This window comes from Labeo rohita, unplaced genomic scaffold, assembly GCF_022985175.1.
Source record: "Labeo rohita strain BAU-BD-2019 unplaced genomic scaffold, IGBB_LRoh.1.0 scaffold_1378, whole genome shotgun sequence".
Classification (NCBI taxonomy): domain Eukaryota; kingdom Metazoa; phylum Chordata; class Actinopteri; order Cypriniformes; family Cyprinidae; genus Labeo; species Labeo rohita.
In genome coordinates, this window is record NW_026127536.1 from 1 (window position 1) to 20,713 (window position 20,713).

The 20,713-nt window shown below is 41.4% G+C and overlaps 1 long non-coding RNA gene across 1 annotated transcript; it reads right to left on the minus strand.

Annotated features, from left to right (window-relative positions):
• Positions 1 to 1,430: 1,430 nt before the first annotated feature.
• LOC127158186 (uncharacterized) lies at positions 1,431 to 3,593 on the minus strand. Its single transcript, XR_007826083.1, has 3 exons — positions 3,029 to 3,593; positions 2,840 to 2,907; positions 1,431 to 1,931 (listed from the first exon to the last, which is right to left on the minus strand). It is a non-coding gene; the product is annotated as an uncharacterized LOC127158186 (long non-coding RNA).
• Between the last annotated feature and the right edge of the window lie 17,120 nt (positions 3,594 to 20,713).

Below are 20,713 nucleotides of genomic sequence, written 5' to 3' on the forward strand. Positions count from 1 at the left end.
TAGGAATGAGTCTATCTCTATAGGCATTGTGTCTTTCCTATGGCAAATGTAGTATGGGCAGATGTGCATTCCTGCGGGCAATAAAATCTGTGATATCAGATCGTTGTCCTGGCAACTGAGTGTTAGTTGCTTTGGGGGGTTGTCTCCAGAGCTCCAGCATGTAGCTGGCCTTTTTGGGTTTAAAGACTATTTGTTAAATGTAACAATTAATGTATGTCTGATTGGTCCAGACGCTACAATAGTTTTGAAGAAAAATCTGCTTTGTCATTGAACCTGAGAAAAACTTTGAAAATAACCATAATGGCGCAGTCTTCATGCTACAATAATAATGATAGAAGCAAAGTTTTTCACTGTGGGGACATATCTTTATAAGTACAATTCGACTGTATTATTTGTGTCCCCTTCAAAAATTGCTCATGAGAAATTTTATATTTATTGTCCCCCCCTACTGTTAAATGAAATTTACGCCCATGCACATGTGCAGGTTCAGCAGTTATGATATTAGTGTTCACACATTTACTTGTTTAATGTTTCTCTTAATCATCACATCACACTTTCCTTTAGGCCCTTCAGGCTCAGTAACTCTGATAGTGATGATTTCTGTTGCTGCTGCTGGATCTCTGTTGATTGTAGCTGTAACTGGGATCTTCTGGATCTGCAGGGAACAAACAAAAATAGACCAAAAAGGCAAGTGTTTCCCTGCACCACTAATAACCAGGGCTGTCACTACTGGGCTGAAAGGTTCTGTGTGTTGTCATGAAAGCTTATCATTTGCATGTGTTTTTAAAGAAACACTCCATTTTTTTTTAAATAGTCTCATTTTCCAACTCCCCTAGAGTTAAACAGTTGAATTTTACCGTTTTTGAATCCATTCAGCCGATCTCCAGATCTGGCGGTAGCACTTTTAGCATAGCTTAGCATAGAACTGTACTTTCATTTCGGCGTAATATTCAAGGAACTTTGCTGCCGTACCATGTCAACTTTGCCGGCTGCAACTCTGCATCTACACAAACTTAGTGCCGGTCACTTTCAGGCGCTGTGAAATACCTTGATTATTACGCCGGAACGAGAGTATAGTTCCTAGCCATAGAAAATCGCAACTTTTCATTTTCCATCAGTCTTAGTACACAATGTAAGTACACTCTAAACCCGGATAAGTTGAATTTACTTAAAAAATTGGAGGAAACTGGTTGCCCTAAAAAATTTAAGTAATGTAAAGTTTATTTAACTTAAAATGTTTTGTAATATGAATTACAAAGGTCATTTCATTTAACTTAAAATGTTTTGTAACATCATTTCATTTGCAATTATTATAACTATTATATTTAAGTCAAATATACTAATTTCCAAGTTAAATCTATATCAAATGTTTTATTTTTCCAATTTGTTAACCTAGAAAATTAAGAAAAAAGCAAACAAATAAAGGAACATTAATGCAATTTTCCCTTTTATTTTAAATCAATTCAATTACAAATATTCAATTGAAAACACAACAAAACCATTTTTTCATATCCTGAAAACATTTCCCCATAAAACATGGGAGAAAAAAAAAAGTTCAAAAAGATACTAGTTCAACAAATTAACTTATCGTTAAGCACACAAACAAGTTTTCCTCAGAATCGCAACAAACAGCATCAAAACGATATGTTTTTTCCACACTCTGAGCTCACACTATTGGCAATACTGAATTTTAGGTGTCAGCTCACCTTTTCCCGACAAAAAATATAAAATGCTTTTCATACACTTAGGATAGTCCAGGTGTAGGCAGGGAAATCAGTCTGAAAACAATGGACATAGAAGGCCTGAGATTGGTCAGTTCATCCATTACCAAGCTTTCTTCCAAGATGATTCCCACTCTAGATGAGGTGAGCTGTGAACTTTCTTGATCAACGCTGAGGATCCTTACTGAAGTCTGTCTTGTCAGCTGCCTCCTAACAGAGGAAGAAACAGAACGACAAATACATTATCAAGTCAGTTAGACAATGCTGTTGTTAAATACTCAAAGTCATATGCTGCCTTCACACCATGTCATAATTACTTTAATTCTGAGAGGACAACATTGTGATGTTCAGCTTGTGAGCTGTTCATGTCAATAGACTGGGAATTGCGCTTTTCTATGGCAACACTATCAATGTCTAAATTAATCTGGAGCAGTCAGATACAGTGGTTAGGTGGTACAGCTCTCAGAAAATTTCCAGTTTACAGATGGTAATTAGACTTTAGGGTTTACGTTTAATTGTGCATCTACAGAATATTTAAAGTAAAATCCACATACAAACACTACTGGCATATGGTCAGGAAGATCGGTGTTATTCAGGAAAGCTTGTAAACAACAGGAATGAGTGCAGGACAGACTCACACCATCATCATTATGAATAATCTTCTGACACACACTGTGCTAGTCAAAGTGATCATCCTCAGAACAGGTCTCAGTTAACCCACGACATACAGTTGATCTTGAACTTTGGTGTGAAGGTGGCATAAATGTGAACAAGGAAATTGTTTTGTTCTTGAATAATTTCCATGTTTGAACAAAGAGACAGGGTTTCACAGACAGGGCTTAGCTTAAGCCAGGACTAGGCCTTAGTTAAATTAAGATACTTAAATAGCTTTTATAAAAACGCCTTAAAAACTTTACTGGTGTGCATCTTGAGAAAAGAAAAATGGCACTGACATATTTTAAAATATGTCATTACAAGGTATTTTCAGTAAAGACTCCTTGTCATGTTATTAAACATGTTATTTTATTCTGAGACTGGCCTTAAGCCTTGTCTGTGAAACCAGGAGGAAAATGTGTAAATAGCAGTGCTCTCTTATCAGTTATTAGGATCATACTTACACTTTCAAAGCATCTCTTCCATTTCTTCTTTCTTCCAAAACAAGATAGTCGTTAAGAGGACTCTGAACCTAGATAGAACAGAAGTATATTCATCCGCCTTTGTATTTATACCGCTAATTAACGAAAACTTACGCTTTCAACAATAGCCATGTCTAAATTAAACGTGGTACATTAACGTACTGCACTCACCATATTAGCTCCACCTTTGTCGCTCCTCGGCTGGAATCGCGGCTACTGTATGAGTAAAACTAAATTTACACTCCTCACAAACAACAGCTGCTCGAGTGAAAAAGAAATCATTGAAAGAAAAAGGCAAAAAATGTTAGTCGAACTCGCCAGTCAGGGGTTCAAGCGCAGGCGAGTAAGAACACTAGCTATCAACGGATGAGAAATGTCCCGTCGTTTAGACGAACAACAACTTTTGCCGATCACAAAGAGTTTCTCGAGGGACGTGATAAAAGATAAATGGCGGAAAACAATGCCAATAGAACTATCTAAATCTAAATTTCCACAGTCATCCACAGCTTAAATTCATACACAATCACAGTGACAAAATGGCGCTGTTACTCGCAGCACCGGTGGAGGAGGCGTGGTCAGGAGATAAATTTCATAATACGAGTTAATTTAACTTAAGTTTATTCACAGGTTCAAATATGTCTACAAATTAGTAGAATCTACTTATATTTTATAAGCAATGCAGTAAAACTTAAATATTGTGTTCAATTGTAATTAAATGGTTTAATTAGATACAAAATCCGGGTTTACAGTGTAGAGAAGAGTCATGTTTTAAATAGGAAAAATATTGAAACTCATTGGTCATTTTTGGGAGAGATGCTAACGGTCTAATCAGATTTAATGATCTATGCTAAGCTATGCTAAAAGTGCTACCGCCAGACCCAGAGATCGGCTGAATGAATTTGAAATCGGTAAAACTCAACTGTTTAATTTTAGGGGAGTTGGACAATGAGCCTAATTTACAATCTGCCGTCGGTGTCCTTATGTAAAACTAAGAAAATGAAAGAAAGAAAATCACTTACTGCTCTTGACTGAATTACTCTGTAGTTTTAATAAGAATGAATCTGTATTTAGTTCGTGTGAAGACTATGCAGTTCTATTTTACATTTGATTACTCAGTTTCTGTACTTCAGTGGTGCCCAACCTCGGTCCTGGAGGGCCAGTGTCTTGCAGAGTTTAGTTTTAACCCTAATTAGTCACACCTGAACCAGCTAATCAAGGTCCTACAAAGCATGCTAGAAATCTCCAGGCAGGTGTTTTGAGACAAGTTAGAACTAAACTCTGCAGGACACCAGCCCTCCAGGACCGAATTTGGGCATCCCTGCTATACCTGGGCACCTGCCAACTTGGGGCCCCACAAACCCCAGCTAATAACATACATTGTGAAGAAACATATCTAGTTAAGATTGTGTTTTGTTGCTGTTTAATGCATCTGGTAATTTCGCTGAAACAGATGAGACTGGTGATGAAGAGATCACGTTCGCTGAACCTACTTTCTATAAACGAGATGCATCGACATTGGTAAGATGATTTATTTATGTCAGTGGGTCTCTTAGTGTCACATTTAGATGCCCTTGTGTTTTTGTCTGTATAATGATCCATCTCTCTCTCTCTCTCACACACACACACACACACACACAACAGCACTATAGCAGATATTTATAAAAGCTATAAGATCATCACTTAAAGCAAATAAACACTGACACATATACTGTAATATTCATAATACTCATTGTGTTATTAGAACTATACTACTACTAATACTAAATAAAGAAATAAATGAATTAGGTTTATACATCAAAACTATAACAAGTGAATTAAAGAAAATAATATTTTGTTAAACTTAATGCATAATATATAAGCTTTTGTGGCTAGAAGGCACATATTAAAAACAAACAAAAAACCAAAGGCGAAGTTTGATGACACCGTGACTGAGTGTGGAATCATGGGAGCAGTGCTTGAAGTGGAAAAAAAAGAAGTGCCGGTACTCTACATGACTCTGAGTACTGGCAACATGTCAGAACATGGGAGTTGTCTTCATCCTCACAGCTGACGCAATACGATGGGATTTGTGAAGATATCATGCCTATGGATGAGCTAATGAATTAAAGGCTAATTAAGGTCACTGTAGTATAAAGCAGGGTATGACTGAAAGTCGTAGACATGAAACGAGGACGCTGGAGCTAATGAAGGGCTGCGGAAAATCGAGAGTGTATGACGTCATTGGCAGGCGATGCAATGGCACGGTCCGTTACACTAGTTAAAATTGCTTATTTCTCTGGATTTAAACATTCTTTGAAAAGTTTGGGATAATGTAAGTGTAACCTGTAAGTCTCCCCGGGTACTACTTGCACATCTCTCTGAGTGTATCACAAACCCGGGTCTCCGGCATGGGAGGCGGGCGCACTAATAAGCACCTACCAGATGGCCTCCGTTATATAAGTACACAAGTCAGCAAAATATATAACAGTTGTGCTGTTTCTGAGATGTTCTGTATTTGTTTCATAATTAATTATTTTGTAATTAACTTCATAAGTTCTTGTATTAATCCATTTGAGATTTCATTGAAAAATGTAAATGTGTTGTAATGTGATGTAAATTCATCTGGTGTAAAACATAAGGCGCGAGAATGCGTCACTTTAGTTAGTCGACCCGATGGACTTATGATGAGCAGATGCATCACAAGGCTCTGCAAAGTTAAAATATGTTTAGGTTTAAAACCAGTGCTGTCGCAGATCAAAAGGACAGGAAAGAATATTTTCATAGAACTCAAAGAACTCTTTTTATGACAAGCGGCCAACGAGGTATTTTCACTTGTTTAATGTATTAGACTCTGTGTTGTATAATTTCTGTTGTGTTTGTACTATGCTCATTAACAAATACAGTTGTGGTGTTCAGGAGTTAAGGCGGTAAGACGGCAAAGGTGCAAAAGACCAAAGTATAAAAGAGCCAACGTGTGCCTGTGTTGTCGTGAAGAGAGCTACAACACTGTTCTAGTGGTTTTTGGATATTTTCATAAAAAAAAAAAATATATGGAAAAATTCAGCCATATTGTGCCTTTAATAAATGTAAGTTCTTGTATAAAAATACAAGTATCTTAGTACTGTTGTATTTTAGCGTACTAAAATTGTATTAATTAGTAAATGCAACATATGGAATGAGCAAGACAGACAAGATTGTTGTCAGTACTAGCGTTAGCATGACTGTCGCTCGTAATGTGCTGCCCAAGCACAACTGAAACCACACAAAAACTCAAAGATAACAGAAACTCTTCTAAATCTTTCAAAACGCATAATATAATGTTTCATTTTAACATTTACTCTCCTAAAAAATCCAGCTGGAGCATTTTCAGCATCTTAAATATTTGATGTCAAGACTGACCACACAATACTTAGGTAAACAGGTTAGATCTTTCCTTTCTGTTAGTCAGGAACACACATGATACACAAGTGCAGAAATGGGTCACAGCCCTTTCTAAGAACTTCACAGACCCTAACCATACAATTGTGGTAATAAAAAAAAATAAATCCTAATGCCCCAGTATAGTGTTGGGGACACTAAAAAAAGCCCCTGTCACTCCTTTTAAAAAGTAGGGGTGTAATTAGAAGATGTTCTTAAATCTTTTCTAAGTACCAGATCCAGATTTGTGATTGGTTGATCAGGAACCAATCAGTGACCAGGCATTGCTCATATTTTAAAAAACATAACATTTTACTGGTTTAGACAAAAACAAACGAAAAAAAAAAAAAAAAAAAAAAAAAAAAAAAAAAAAAAAACTGGTGTCCATTTCAGTAGGTGCAGGGACTGAAGGGGTTAGGTTGTATTTAAAGGCGTGTGGTTTAGTTTTGTATTACAGTATTTTGTAAGGTAAGTTTGCCTCATGTTTTGTGTGTGTAGCTGTAGTTTATGATGTTGTGGTTAGTTATGTTTTGTGTGTGTAGTTGTAGTTGTTGGGAAGTGTTGGGAAGGTTACTTCTGAAATGTAATAGGTCACAGATTACAAGTTACTCTATTTAAAATGTAATAAGTATTGTAACTTTTCAATTACTTTATGGAAGTAATGTAACTTATTACATTTGATCACTTTTTGATTACTTTTCTTATAATTTCAACTGTTAATCTCTTTGTAACATTTAAACCAGGCAGAGTTAACCTTAGTAGCACTCAACACTGAGTACTGTCAGACTTTCAAAATCCTTTATCACTTGAGTTAAGATTATAATAAGTAAGGGATAATATACATCTTTATTTTGTGATAACAACTGGCTAGATGTACATTATCCCACTTATAACACAGCTGCATGCCATAAAAGCAAATAATTAGACATGAAACACTGATCTGAGTTTAAATATTTGAACGCAAAGCTTCCATGAAGAAATCAGTTGCTAGTAAGTGGCAAGGTGACAGAATTAAGAAATTGTACACATAATATTGAATTGTTAATATTGAGATTTAATATTTTGTTAGCTAACCAAACGCAAAGCTTCCACCAAGAAAAACTATCAAGTGTATAGCGCCGACTTATGATGAGTATGAGTCTGAGTTATTTGCTTTTACCAGTTGCTATTAAAACACATTCTTGCATTTGTGGTTTACGGGGACTCTCTATAGGCGTAATGGTTTTTATACTGTACAAACCCTATTTTCTATCGCCCTACACCTACCCTACACCTAAACCTAGTCCTCACAGGAGACTGTGCAAACTTTTTTGAATTTCATAAAACACTGTTTAGTATGTTTTTTAAGCCTTTTGTTTTACGGGGACACAGGAAGTGTCCTCAAAAACCATGTTTCCCCTTCAGTTGTTTCACTACGACGTTACATATGGGAACTCGCTTGAGTGACCAATCGCCTCTGAGCTTAACAGAAAATGCCAATGAAATTGGCGAGTGGAGTTTGCGTGCAACGCCACTCCCCCGTACATACGGGTATATAAGATGGCGGCGCGCATCCACTCATTCAGATTTTCGCTTCGGAGCCTTCACCGAGCTGTTCTTCTACGGACAAAAAGGAAAAAGAAAAAAACGATCCTGCTTTACGGCTGCTACGGCGAGGCGCTTGGGGGACCTCCAGGTGACGGTGTCGAACGTTCCGCCGGGCAAAACCCAGACAGACTGCCCCCCCGTCTAAAAGCGGGCTGAGCGTCTCTTTTGGTGCTCCCCCCAGAGGAAGAGATGTCTATCTCAGCCCCTCCGCCCCTCCGCGGTCGCTGTCCCATCTGAGGCGGACGCTGAACTCTCGGCTATGCTCCTCCGGGCCGCCGAGGGGATCGGGCTGGAGGTCCCGAAGGTGCCTCCTCCTGATCCTTCGAGGCTGGATGATTGGTTTCTGGGGACGAGGTCTGTGGCACCGCCGCGCTCGCCCCCAGTGCCTTTCTTCCTGGAGGTGCACGATGAGTTGGTCAGGGCATGGCGGGCCCCTTATTCGTTCACGTCCTACCTCCTCAGCCCTCGCTACCCTTGACGGTGGGGCGGCCAGGGGGTACGAGGGGGTCCCTCAGGTTGAGCGTGCGGTTGCGGTGCATTTATGCCCACAAGACGCCGCCACCTGGCGGGGCCCTCCGCGCCTCCCGTCCAAAGCCTGTAGGCTTTCGTCGGCTCTTACCGGCAGAGCCTACAGTGCTGCGGGCCAGGCCGCCACTGCCCTGCACGCCATGGCCACCCTGCAGGTCTACCAGGCCAAGGCGTTGAAAGAACTGCACAAGGGTAGTCCTGACCAAGCGGTGTTGCAGGAGCTGCGTGCGGCGACTGAAGTCACGCGCGGTCCCTTGGTCAGGTGATGTCCACGCTCGTGGTCCAGGAACGCCACCTCTGGCTGAACCTGGCGCAGATGGCAGATGTCGACAAAGCTCGCTGCTCAGGGGCCCCCCCAAACACCCAAGACCCACAGGTCTGCACGGTGCTCCTGACACGGGCAGTCCAGAGATGGGGGAAGCTGCTCTTCGGGGGACGATAACATCTGCGCCCCCGCTCCCGGAGGAGGGCCGGGACCTTCTGTGCGTTCAGCCGCCGTTGACCTACGGGTCGGCGGTACCCACCCACTCACAGAAAGAGCATTTTTTCACATCTCTGGGCCAAGTTCTGTTCCTGACCGACAAGATGTCTCCTCGGGTTCGGACTCGGAGCCAACATTCGCCAGCGCGGGTAAGTGCCGCTCAGTGCAGCCAGATTGCTCTCCAGGAAGTTCATCCTTCTGGGACCAGTCCCCTTCCCCTTCCCGCAGGCCGCCCCACCACGGTCACGTCGGTCAACGCTCCGCTGATCCCTCTGGCGACCAGGCTGGCGGCCTGGCTAGAGCTGCCCAGCCCGTCCCGGTGGTTGATCCGGACGGTACGTCTCGGCTACGCGATTCAGTTCGCCAGACGCCCGCCCAAATTCAGGGGCATCCTTTTCACTTCTGTCCGCTCGGACACGGATGCCTCTGTCCTGCATGCGGAGATTGCAGTCTTACTGGCGAAAGACGCAATCGAGCCTGTCCCTCCAGCCGAGATGAGGTCGGGGTTTTACAGCCCTTACTTCATCGTGCCCAAGAAGAGCGGTGGGTTACGACCAATCCTGGATCTTCGAGTTTTGAATCGGTCCCTTCTCAGGCTGCCGTTCAAAATGCTCACTTCGAAACGTATCCTTTCGTGCGTTCGACACCAGGATTGGTTTGCGGCCATAGACCTGAAGGACGCGTACTTTCACGTCTCGATTTTGCCTCGACACAGACCCTTCCTACGGTTTGCTTTCGAGGGTCGAGCGTATCAGTACAAGGTGCTCCCATTTGGCCTGTCCCTGTCCCCCCGCGTCTTTACGAAGGTCGCCGAGGGTGCCCTGAACCCGCTATGGCGGAAGGCCGTTCGCATCCTCAACTATCTCGACGACTGGCTCATCATGGCTCACTCGCGAGATCTGTTGTGCGAACACAGGGACCTGGTGCTTCAGCACCTCAGCCATCTGGGCCTTCGGGTCAATCGAGAGAAGAGCAAACTCTCCCCAGTGCAGAGGATCTCTTTTCTCGGCATGGAGCTGGACTCGGTCAATATGACAGCCTGCCTCACCAACGAGCGCACGCAGTCAGTGCTGAACTGCCTGAAATCATTCAGGCACAAAACAGCGGTCCCTCTCAAAACATTTCAGAGGCTCCTGGGGCATATGGCAGCTGCAGCCGCGGTAACGCCGCTGGGCTTGCTTCATATGAGACCGCTTCAGCGCTGGCTACACGATCGAGTCCCGAGATGGGCATGGCACCGTGGCACGCTCCGGATTGGCGTTTCCCCGCAGTGTCGCCGCCTCTTCAGCCCGTGGTCAGACCCTGCTTTCCTACGGGCCGGAGTCCCCTTAGGACAGGACTCCAGGCATGTTGTGGTCCACACAGATGCCTCCACCACGGGTTGGGGTGCTGTATGCAACGGGCAAGCAGCATCGGGCTCCTGGACAGGACCTCGACTGCTTTGGCACATCAACTGCCTAGAGTTGCTAGCAGTGCTTCTCGCGCTGCGTCGGTTTCTTCCGATGCTCCGCCACAAGCACGTGCTTGTCCGCACGGACAACACTGCGACCGTAGCGTACATCAACCGCCAGGGTGGTCTACGCTCCCGTCGTATGTCGCAACTCGCCCGCCATCTGCTCCTGTGGAGTCAGACGCGGCTGAAATCGCTGCGTGCCGTTCACATACCAGGGGAGCTCAACCGTGCAGCCGACCAGCTCTCACGGCAGCCCACCCACCCTGGAAAATGGCGACTCCACCCCCAGACAGTCCAGCTGATTTGGAGTCGATTCGGCGAGGCCCAGATAGATCTGTTTGCCTCCCCAGAATCCTCCCACTGCCAGCTCTACTACTTCCTCAGCGAGGCTCCCCTCGGCAGGGACGCACTGGCACACAGCTGGCCTCCGGGGCCCAAGTACGCCTTTCCCCCAGTGAGCCTCCTTGCACAGACCCTGTGCAAGATCAGGGAGGACGCGGAGCAGGTCCTGCTGGTTGCCCCATACTGGCCCACCCGGACCTGGTTCGTCGACCTCACGCTCCTCGCGACAGCCCCTCCCTGGAAGATTCCCCTGAGGAAGGACCTTCTTTCTCAGGGGATGGGCACAATTTGGCACCCACGTCCCGATCTATGGAACCTATATGTGTGGCTTCTGGACGGGACACGGTAGACACAGGCCGTGATAGAAACTATTACTCAGTCTAGAGCCCCCTCCACGAGGCAGGCCTATGCACTGAGGTGGGGTCTCTTCGTTGACTGGTGCGCCTCCCATGGGGAGGACCCACAGAGATGCCCGATTGCAGTGGTGCTTTCTTTTCTGCAAGAGAAGTTGGAGCGTAGGCTGTCCCCTTCAACTCTCAAAGTGTATGTCGCGGCCATCGCCGCATACCATGATGCAGTTGATGGAGAATCCATCGGGAAGCATCAACTGGTCGTGAGGTTCCTCAGAGGTGCGAGAAGGGTTAATCCCCCTAGACCGCACCTCGTACCCTCTTGGGATCTCTCCGTCGCCCTTCGGGGCCTGCGGGGACCTCCCTTCGAGCCGCTGGTTTCAGTCGAGCTTAAGTTCCTGTCGCTTAAGACAGCGCTCCTGACCGCGCTCGCCTCCATCAAGAGGGTCGGGGACCTACAAGCCTTCTCTGTCAACGAAGCGTGCCTGGAGTTTGGGCCGGCTGATCCTCACGTTATCCTGAGACCCCGGCCCGGCTATGTGCCCAAGGTTCCCACCACACCCTTTCGGGATCAGGTGGTGAACCTGCAAGCTCTGCCCCTCCGGTTACGTACGTAACCTAGATGTTACGTTGTAGTACCCATGTCATTATACACATTTGTGCAAACCACAAATGCCGGAACACATGGCACACACACTCCCATAGAAGTACATTATAACATCATAACATTTATGATGTCATATTGGCTTTTTTTTTGGACTTAACACAGTTGAATTTGAGTGATGGGGTGGAGACCAATATATTTCTATTATATTTAGATTTTTAAATGTATCTTTTATATTTATTACATTAATTTTTATTTATTTTATTTTATTTTTCATTTTTTTGCAAAAAAATATTTTTTTAAAAGGTTTCATATATATCTTAAAGCCTTGAGATCTGTCTGAAAGCGAAATGCAGCCTTAACCCTCATCCATCCTTCCCGATAGTGTAAGAAAAGCTGGTTTTAGTCCATTTATATATATATATATATATATATATATATATATATTGTGGCGAGTAAAACAAAATTAAATAACCACAACATCATTTTGTGTGTAACTGGCTGCAATGTGTTGTGTGTTTGCAGGAAGAATGGCTTTCAGTACCAAAATCCCACGTGTGGAGGGAGAAGAATTTTCAAGAATTTTGTTTACTAGAAGTAAGTGTAAGGTGTGTTTTTAATGTTGTGTGATAGGTTTGTTAAAAGTCTATTTACTGTTTTTGTTTAGTATTCAGTGTTGGATGAGACAGTTTGCAGAGGGGAACTGCAGAAGGAGCTGACAGAACTGGGAGTGAAGGTGATGAGGAAAGTAGCTGGACTGGATGCAGAAAGAAAATATCTGCGGAAGGAGTTGGCAGATGCAGTTTGTAGGCTGGACAAAACAGAAATGGAGCTGGAAGTGGCAAGAGCTGCGCTGGATTTTGAGAGAGATAGTGTTTTTTTTTTTTTTTTTTTTTAAATGATGCAATAAATTCTGTTAAAGGGTTTGTTGTTGGAATGTGTGAAGATGCAATGTACAGATTGTCTGTAATATGTAGTAAAGTTTGTAAAATTTTGCTTTAAATTTACAGACATTCTGAAAGTTGAGTTGGAGAATGGCAGAGAAGATGGGCCAGAAAGTGGAGGCATGGATTTAGTTGAAAAAGAGGATGTAGGCAAATGAAAATTAATGAAATTAAGATAATAAAAATGTTATTGAGGTTATTAATTTCCTGTTGCATCAGCAAGATTCCTGATTGATTTTATTTTCAGAAACCAAAGGTGGATTACGTGTATGAAAATGTACCCAAAAAACGATGATCAAATAATTCTTGTGGACTTCATTGGCTTTCATTTTTTGTTGTTTCTCTAATTTTTTATTATTATTTTTTTTTAAACAAAATAAAACTGAATACGAAGTGTACTACTGATGTCTATATGTCTGCCGGTACGCGCTTGATATTAAAAAGAGAACAGGTTTACCTCCAACCTTGATCAAACTCACCTGCCTGCAGCTTCATAGTATAAATACTGAACATTTTAAGCTTGTTTAGGAGTGGTTGATTAGGGTTGGAGCCCAGCAAGCAGTTAACAGTTAACTATAGACCCGATATAGTCTGGCTATGTGCATAGGCGGATTAACCATATGGGCAATTGGGCAGGTGCCCAGGGGGGCACCACGCAAATAAATTTTCTCTTGTAAGACAAGCAATGTATTCTCAAAAGCAAGCGATGTATTCTCAAATGTTTATCTAGCTATGGCCTGTACCTTTTCGCCAGAACGTAGCCTACCCTGAATGTTTTTTTGTTTCCTCCTGCGTGAATCAGTGGATGTGGATCTATTGCCGGATGTACACATACTAGGTGAACCCGTGCGCTTTCGACACCCATACATTTATTATATCACCTGTTACCCGCCAACTTTTTTTAAACAAAAAATTGTATTGTCATTGTCGCTTTTAAATAGCTTGCAAATGCCTTCCAAATGTGCAAATGTGCATTTTACTTTCACTTTAGAATTAGCGGCAATTCGTCATCAAAAGATTGAATTGATAACAACAAAACAATCGTATAGAACCGAGAAATATAGATACAGAAATAAATAAAAATAGAAATAAATAAATATTTGATTTTTATTTTGTATGGCCTCGTTTGGCCTTGATAAAAGCATGCATTCTTGCTAGCATAATTTTTATGCATTTTTCCACAGTCTCCATTGTTACTGATTGTTACTGGCTTCCAAATAGATTCTAGTTGTTCCCAAAGACTTGCTTTTGATTAAACTTTTGTGCAATCTATCTTTTCAGATATCTGTTCAGTCCCAGCAATAGCTAATTGTATTTTACCATTGGAAACACTACTGTGACTAAAGATCCTACACTAATCATTACAGAAACAGACATAACATTGGTTATCACCAGTACTTAGTTTAGGGCAGCTGTGGCACAAACCTTACAGTGGGTGATGGTCTAATAAATTTGTTACACATAGTAGCTGTAATTGCAAACAAGACCATGCACTTTTTACACCTGTCTTTGAAAGCAGTAAAACATTCAAAAATTATTTTGTCAATTGAATATAAGTAAATGAAAAATGACAACAATGACTTGTGATGATGAACTGGATTGTCATCACATGAACATTAGTTATAGTGTTATATTATTGTTTTTTGTTTGTTTATGATTTAATGTGGGAGAGCATTTCGGTGATGGGGTTCTAGCCTTGAATATCAGATTGTGTGTTGAATGTATATGTTTTAGTACTGTTGTTGAACTGTCTTCTGTCATCCTGACCTACCCCGCTAGTGGTTTGTCCCGCTAGTGTTTGGCGGGAAAGTTGAATATATATATATATAGGGGAGGGTTTCTGGGTAAGGAAGCTAGTTGGGCCATGGGAGGCCTAAGGCCCGGTATTTTAAGTCAAATGATGGATTCAAGTGTCAATTGGTTCTTTGAGGCTAGTGCTTAGGCCTTATCTTGCTGCTCCTAGCATGTTTCTTTGTATGTTTTGTATAGTTTATTTTGGAAATTTTGTTGATTTATTTTTAGTTTATTTTGAAATGTGGATGGAGCACGAGTGACGAGACAGCTGTCCAGAATAAAAGCACTGTGACTTGAAGGATTCACTTTGCAGTACTCCATTCTTTCGTTCTCGTCTCAGGCCCTACGGCAAAAGTACACGTTACAATTCCAGACAAACGGTACAACAACTAGCCAACCGACTTCTGGTGACTGCAGTTTTAAGACCTAGTGGCTCAGTGGTTGTAGCGGCATTGTGACACATGGTGGCAGCGGTGCCTTCAGGCCTTGATGGGAGACCAGTACACAAGCAAGTGAAATCATGTGGTTCAAGCTGTATCTCGTTTAAGTGTAAGTGGCAGTAGCTGATGTCTCGTTGAATGGAAAATGCCGCCGAAGAAACAAGACGGTGCTAAATGTAAAGATGTTGTTAATCCAGTGGATCAACCGGAAGCAGCGAGTTCGTCTCCAGCGCACGATGAAATTCCATCAGACTCTAAAAAGACTATCCACAGTTTCTTTGTTTACCATAAAGTCTGAAGTGATTAACAGATAGGATTATTATTATTATTATACCTGTGACAGTTGGATTCATAAAATGTTTAAATTTGCTGCATACTTTCCAGATTTATATCTCATCTTAGAACAGATTACACCTGTATGAGTCGGGTTCACAAGTTATAAATAATTTATCAGAGTACTGAAAAAGGTGGTAGCCTTATTTTGTAAGGGTTTTTACTATAGTTCTATTATATAGTTTATTATATATTTATATAGTTTATTATATAGTTCTGTTATAGTACTTCTAAGTTCATTAATATGGAATTTTACATGAGAAGCAGGTGGGTGGAAGTAGCTGTGGAGTTCTCATCTTAAAGGTTAAAAAAAAAAAAAAATCATGGAGGAATGACATGAGGAAGTTTTACATCTCCTCACAAATGATGAGTTCTTTCTGCAGTACATCGGCACGTCAAATTTTGAGGTGGTATGCTGCAAAGTTCAGAGTCACAGGTTAGTGACAAAGTCAGTTTTGTGCCAGAAGCACTGTGAATAGGGTATAATTTGAGCACCAAATGTGAATTTGCAATCTGATATAAAATAAGTAGGCTAATTTATGGATGCAGATGGCATGCTGTACTATGGAGGAAGGCAGGCAGTCAAAAAACCAAGGAGGAGTGCACAGCATTTTTTGCCAACTCCACATAAGCCCCATTGGAAGCCACTGCGGGAAACTAAAAACCCAGAATGCATTGAAAAAGTTCTGAAAAGTACTGGCCAGACATGACAGCAGAGCCTGGAAAAAATGCTCATTTAAGGATTTAAGGCATCTTCAGTCTGGGAGTATGTCGGCATGGATTTGACTGGGCCACTTCCAAAAACACTCAATGGCAATGTCTTCATACTAATGATCACAGACTACTACTCCAAGCAGGTTGAAGCATTGGCATTGAAGGCCAATTTGCCAGTGGAAGTAGCAAGAAACGAGTGTTCTTTAAATTTACAAACACGGCTGCCCAGCTGAGCGGCTTTCACTCGCGGTGCCATGGGATGGTACTGGACATCCTTTGGTGGATGGCTTGACACTCCTCCGCCTCTCAATTTAGGACTCTCACAAAACTTAAGAATTGAACACCTGATAAAAGGGATGTTTTTTTTGTTTTTCCTCCCTCACCATCAGATGTTTCCCTTTCACTATATTGAGTCTTGCCTTGTCCAAATACTCACACTTGTAGTCTTCTTTGTATTTTAAAATCAACGTCCAAATGTCTGTTCAGTGGTTCCTATAACAGATGACTCAACTTAATTTGTGGTGCTTCTAATTAAGTGATAAATAAGCAGTTGCAAATGTTGTACTAAATAAATATCACCACTACTCGTCTTTGCACCAATAACACGTGCAATGCTTTGTGTTTCTACTAAGTTAGATGTAATATCTAAGTATTATATTACTATTTAACATTGGAAAGGTTTCTGTGACCTCTCGCGAGATCTCAGCAAAAAGTCTCATGATTTATTTCCAAAACATGAAGCACTAAGCCTCGAATACTGCTTTAGTGTGCGTCAAAGGCACTGCACTTTGGCATGTTTAAGACCTGGGACAGTCTTGTGCACTTACTTCCTGTTTCGCGCATGCGCAAGGAAGTCGATAAAAAAATTCTTACACCAGCTGTGTCATTCAGATGTTTTGTTCATTGGGGTGTCATTGTAAGGTTTATTTGTGAATTTAATAAACATATATATCATTAGCAAGGTGGCGCGTGTGTGCAGCGATAGTTTTTAAATGCATTGTATTTTGCACAATACAATGACAAAGGCTTTATGTTCGTCATTTTTACTTGCATCAAACTTCTGTCTTTTAAATAAATATAATAAATATAAATATAATGTTTGATACCTGGGTAAATTATTATTATTTATGTCTGTTGTTATGTAACAGGACTTTGTTTACAAGCAGCAAAAAAGTTGGTTGAGGAAGAACTTTTATGCTTTTTGGGACAGTGCGTTGCCCGCAATACATTTTAATTTTCATTTAATCAAGAGACATCCACATGTCATTTTTTAACGATACACCACGTTAAAAAAATAAAAAAATAATAAATAGTTTCAGTATTACACCCAGAGTGTCAGGCGGACTGGTAGGAAGCGTGTAAGATCAAAGTGCGAGCTTTTATTATACAGATCGTAGTCAGACAGGCAGGGTCAATCTCCAAACAAACAATACATCCAGGGCAAAAAAATTGTGAAATCCAATATCAACAGGCAGAAGGTCTAAGTCCAATTGAGCAGTCCACAATGTAACAAATAGACAAGGCAAAAACTATGGCAATGAACTATACTGAACTATGGTAGAAAATAAAGACAAAACTATGACTGTAAAACAAAACCGTGGAAAAGACAAAACAGGGCAATGAAAACAGGGATAAACACTTGGTAGAGTCCGCATTAGCAAAACAATACTTCACAAAGTCAGTTTGTAAATGGCCTCCTTTTATGGCCACCAAACAGGAAGTAACCAACGAGGCAGCAGAGGGAGCAGCAACAGTCAGTTCATGGGTAAGGGCTCCCTCTGCTGGTGTGGCGTTACACAGAGACAGAAACCAAAGTTCAGTGCATGGCATTGAGTAAACTACTTCAGTCTGTGTGCATTGAATTTATTTAATACACAAGTTTCACAATTTGAGTTGAATTACTGAAATAATGAACTTTTCCACAACATTTTAATTTATTGAGATGCACCTGCATGTGCCTCTCCTGCAATCAGTACGTATACTATAATAGAGCGCCATTTAGTGTACTAACAATTTACCTTTCCAAGATTAGATCTGGCATAAAATGTGAAGCAGTTTGACTCAGATGTCACATGAGTTTTATTTTATTTTATTAATTTTTTTCATTTGCTTACATATGTTTACATTATTTGCTTACATTACATTCATATTGATGAAATGACATCAAGTGTGTACAGTGTGTTTCATACATAACTGTTTGTTTATTTATTTAGTGAATCATTGTTTTGCTTTGCTTCTGCTATGATAAAGAGATATCCACCTGTTCATTGCGTGTTCATGCTTTTTGGAGGTGGAGCAATGAAGGCACATGTGTGTTTGGGTTGTTTTCAAATATCAATGGTTTCTGTTTCTCAGAAATCACTTACTGCAACTTTAAGACAGTGCAGGTACTCTTACTTTTTTCAATCTAGGAATTATTTGTGCTTTTATTGTATTATTGGCATAGTATCACAGAAATTGACAATTCACATATTCCAACTATATATATATATATATATATATATATATATATATATATATATATATGAACACATAATTTATTTTATCGTTTTAAAGATCCCACAATAAATATTGTAATACTCACCATTTCTCCATTATGCATACACAACAGCAGCGCAGCATTAAAACCATCACAACACCAGGAAATATTCCAATTATATAAACTGGAGACAAAACTGGATCTGGGACAGCTAAAGACAAACAATCATTATTAATAGAGGGCAACTGCTCTCCAGCTAAAGCATCTAAAACAGCAGCACAGATAAACTGACTTTACACTTTGTGACACTGTGGCATGCATGTGAGGGTGTTATGATATTCACTTCACGTACAGTATACGCAAAAATAAATAAATAATTAAAAACACTTATTGGTTTGATTTTACAAATGCCAACTGTTTTCTAAAATTCACTCACCAGTGACAGCAACACTGAAACTCCTAATGATGCTGACTCTGCTGATCCTGCTGCTCATATGTAAAAAATAATCTCCAGAGTCTGTGATTTTGACGTTTGTGATGGTCAGAGATCCAGCCTGATACAGCGTCAGTCTGTCTCTGAATCTCTCATTACCTTCATCACAATGAACATCTGTACAGACCTTTTTCTGATCTGCATTGATTTCAGCAATGAGCGTGTCATTAAAATACCATTTTATCAAATGACTTGGGTTTTTTATTAGATCATCATATAAAAGTGACAGATCGTCCCTCTTTCATTAACTTCCACGGCATCCAAACAAAATCTGAAACACAAACCAAGCTGTTAAAAGGAGATATTATTGACCCATGCACATGAATACTACACAGTTTAATGCATTACTAAATCAGAACATAAAGTACTGTATTAGAGTATTGTTTTTTTTTTAAATAATACAAAATACATATAGTCACAAAATTATTTAAACATATAACCTGCTTTTCACTCACCAGTGACAATAACAGCAAAGATCTTTTTACTGTTGCTGCTGTTGATCTTTAGTTGAAAAAGTCCAGAATCAGTGGTTCTGATGTTTGTGATTGACAGAGATCCAGTCTGATTGTCTAATTTTAGTCTGTCTCTGAATTTCTCGGTACCTTTATTACACTCAACATCTGGACAGATAAAACTGAGATTTCCACTGATGTTAGCTATAGGAATGTCATTAAAATGCCATTGTATATTTTTATGTTGGCTTGTTTCAACATCAGTATGGAGAGTGGCTAAATCTCCTTTCCTCAGAAGCACTAGATGAATATCAGAAATACCTGAAGAAGAAATGAAGAGTTAATTTTAAACCAAACAAAAATGTATAACATGAAGGTGCTGTGATTTATTTTATTTATTTTTATTTTTACATAAATATATAATTTTATTTTTGGCTTTTTTAACCCCTCTATTCTGACATTCATTTTAGAATCTCCAGTTCTCTGTAACGAGGGACGCTGAGGCGGAAGTAGAAACCATATGCGGAAGTTTATTAAAAACAACAGCAAACATACACGATGAAACGGGCAGAGGGTCAGTAACTGGAAAATCAGTCCAAAACATAAACGTAATCCAAACAGCAGAGAGGTTAATCGAGGCAGTGGGTCAGATGCCGGGAAATCAGTCCAATATAACGAACGTAGCAACAGGGGTAGTCCAGAGAGCGATAGTCAGAGGCAGAAATGCGTCAAACCTTGTAAGCAGTCCATACAGGCAAACAAATCCAAAGGGTAATCCGTAAACTCAATAATCCAGAAACAAAGCAAGGTCGCAACAGGTAATCCAACAGAGTAATTATAAACGCTTGGTAAGGCAGGTGAACTGGCAATATGTCGCAAAGAAGTGAGCACATGGTGAGTCCTTAAATAGTGACAAACAGGAAGTGACAGTAGAAGCAGCAGAGAGAGCATGCAGGCAGTACTGGGGTGAGGGATCCCTCTGCTGGCTTGGCGTTACAGAATCCCCCCCCTAGGAGCGACTCCTGGCGCTCAAACAACAGTCCAGGTGGGTGGGGGAACAGAGGCAAAACAGGGGGTGGGACGGAGGGCCAGGTCCATGTAGAGCAGGTGGGCCTGGATCGTGGAGCAGGGACAGACAGTGAAGCACAGGAGGACCTGGACCATGGAGCAGTGGCAGACAGTGAAGCACTGGAGGACCTGGGCCGTGGGGCTGTGGCAGACAGCAGAACCCTGGAGGTCCTGGGCCGTGGTGCAGTGGCAGACAGTGAAGCACTGACGTGCCTGGGCCGCAGAGCAATGACAGACAGTGGAACACTGGAGGTCCTGGGCCGTGAAGCAGTAGCAGACCATGAAGTACTGGAAGGCCAGGGCCGTGGCACAATGGCAGAGTAGGGAACCATGGTGGGGCAGGCAGAGCAGACAGAACAGGAGGCCATAGCGAGGCAGGCAGAGCAGGCAGAGCAGGG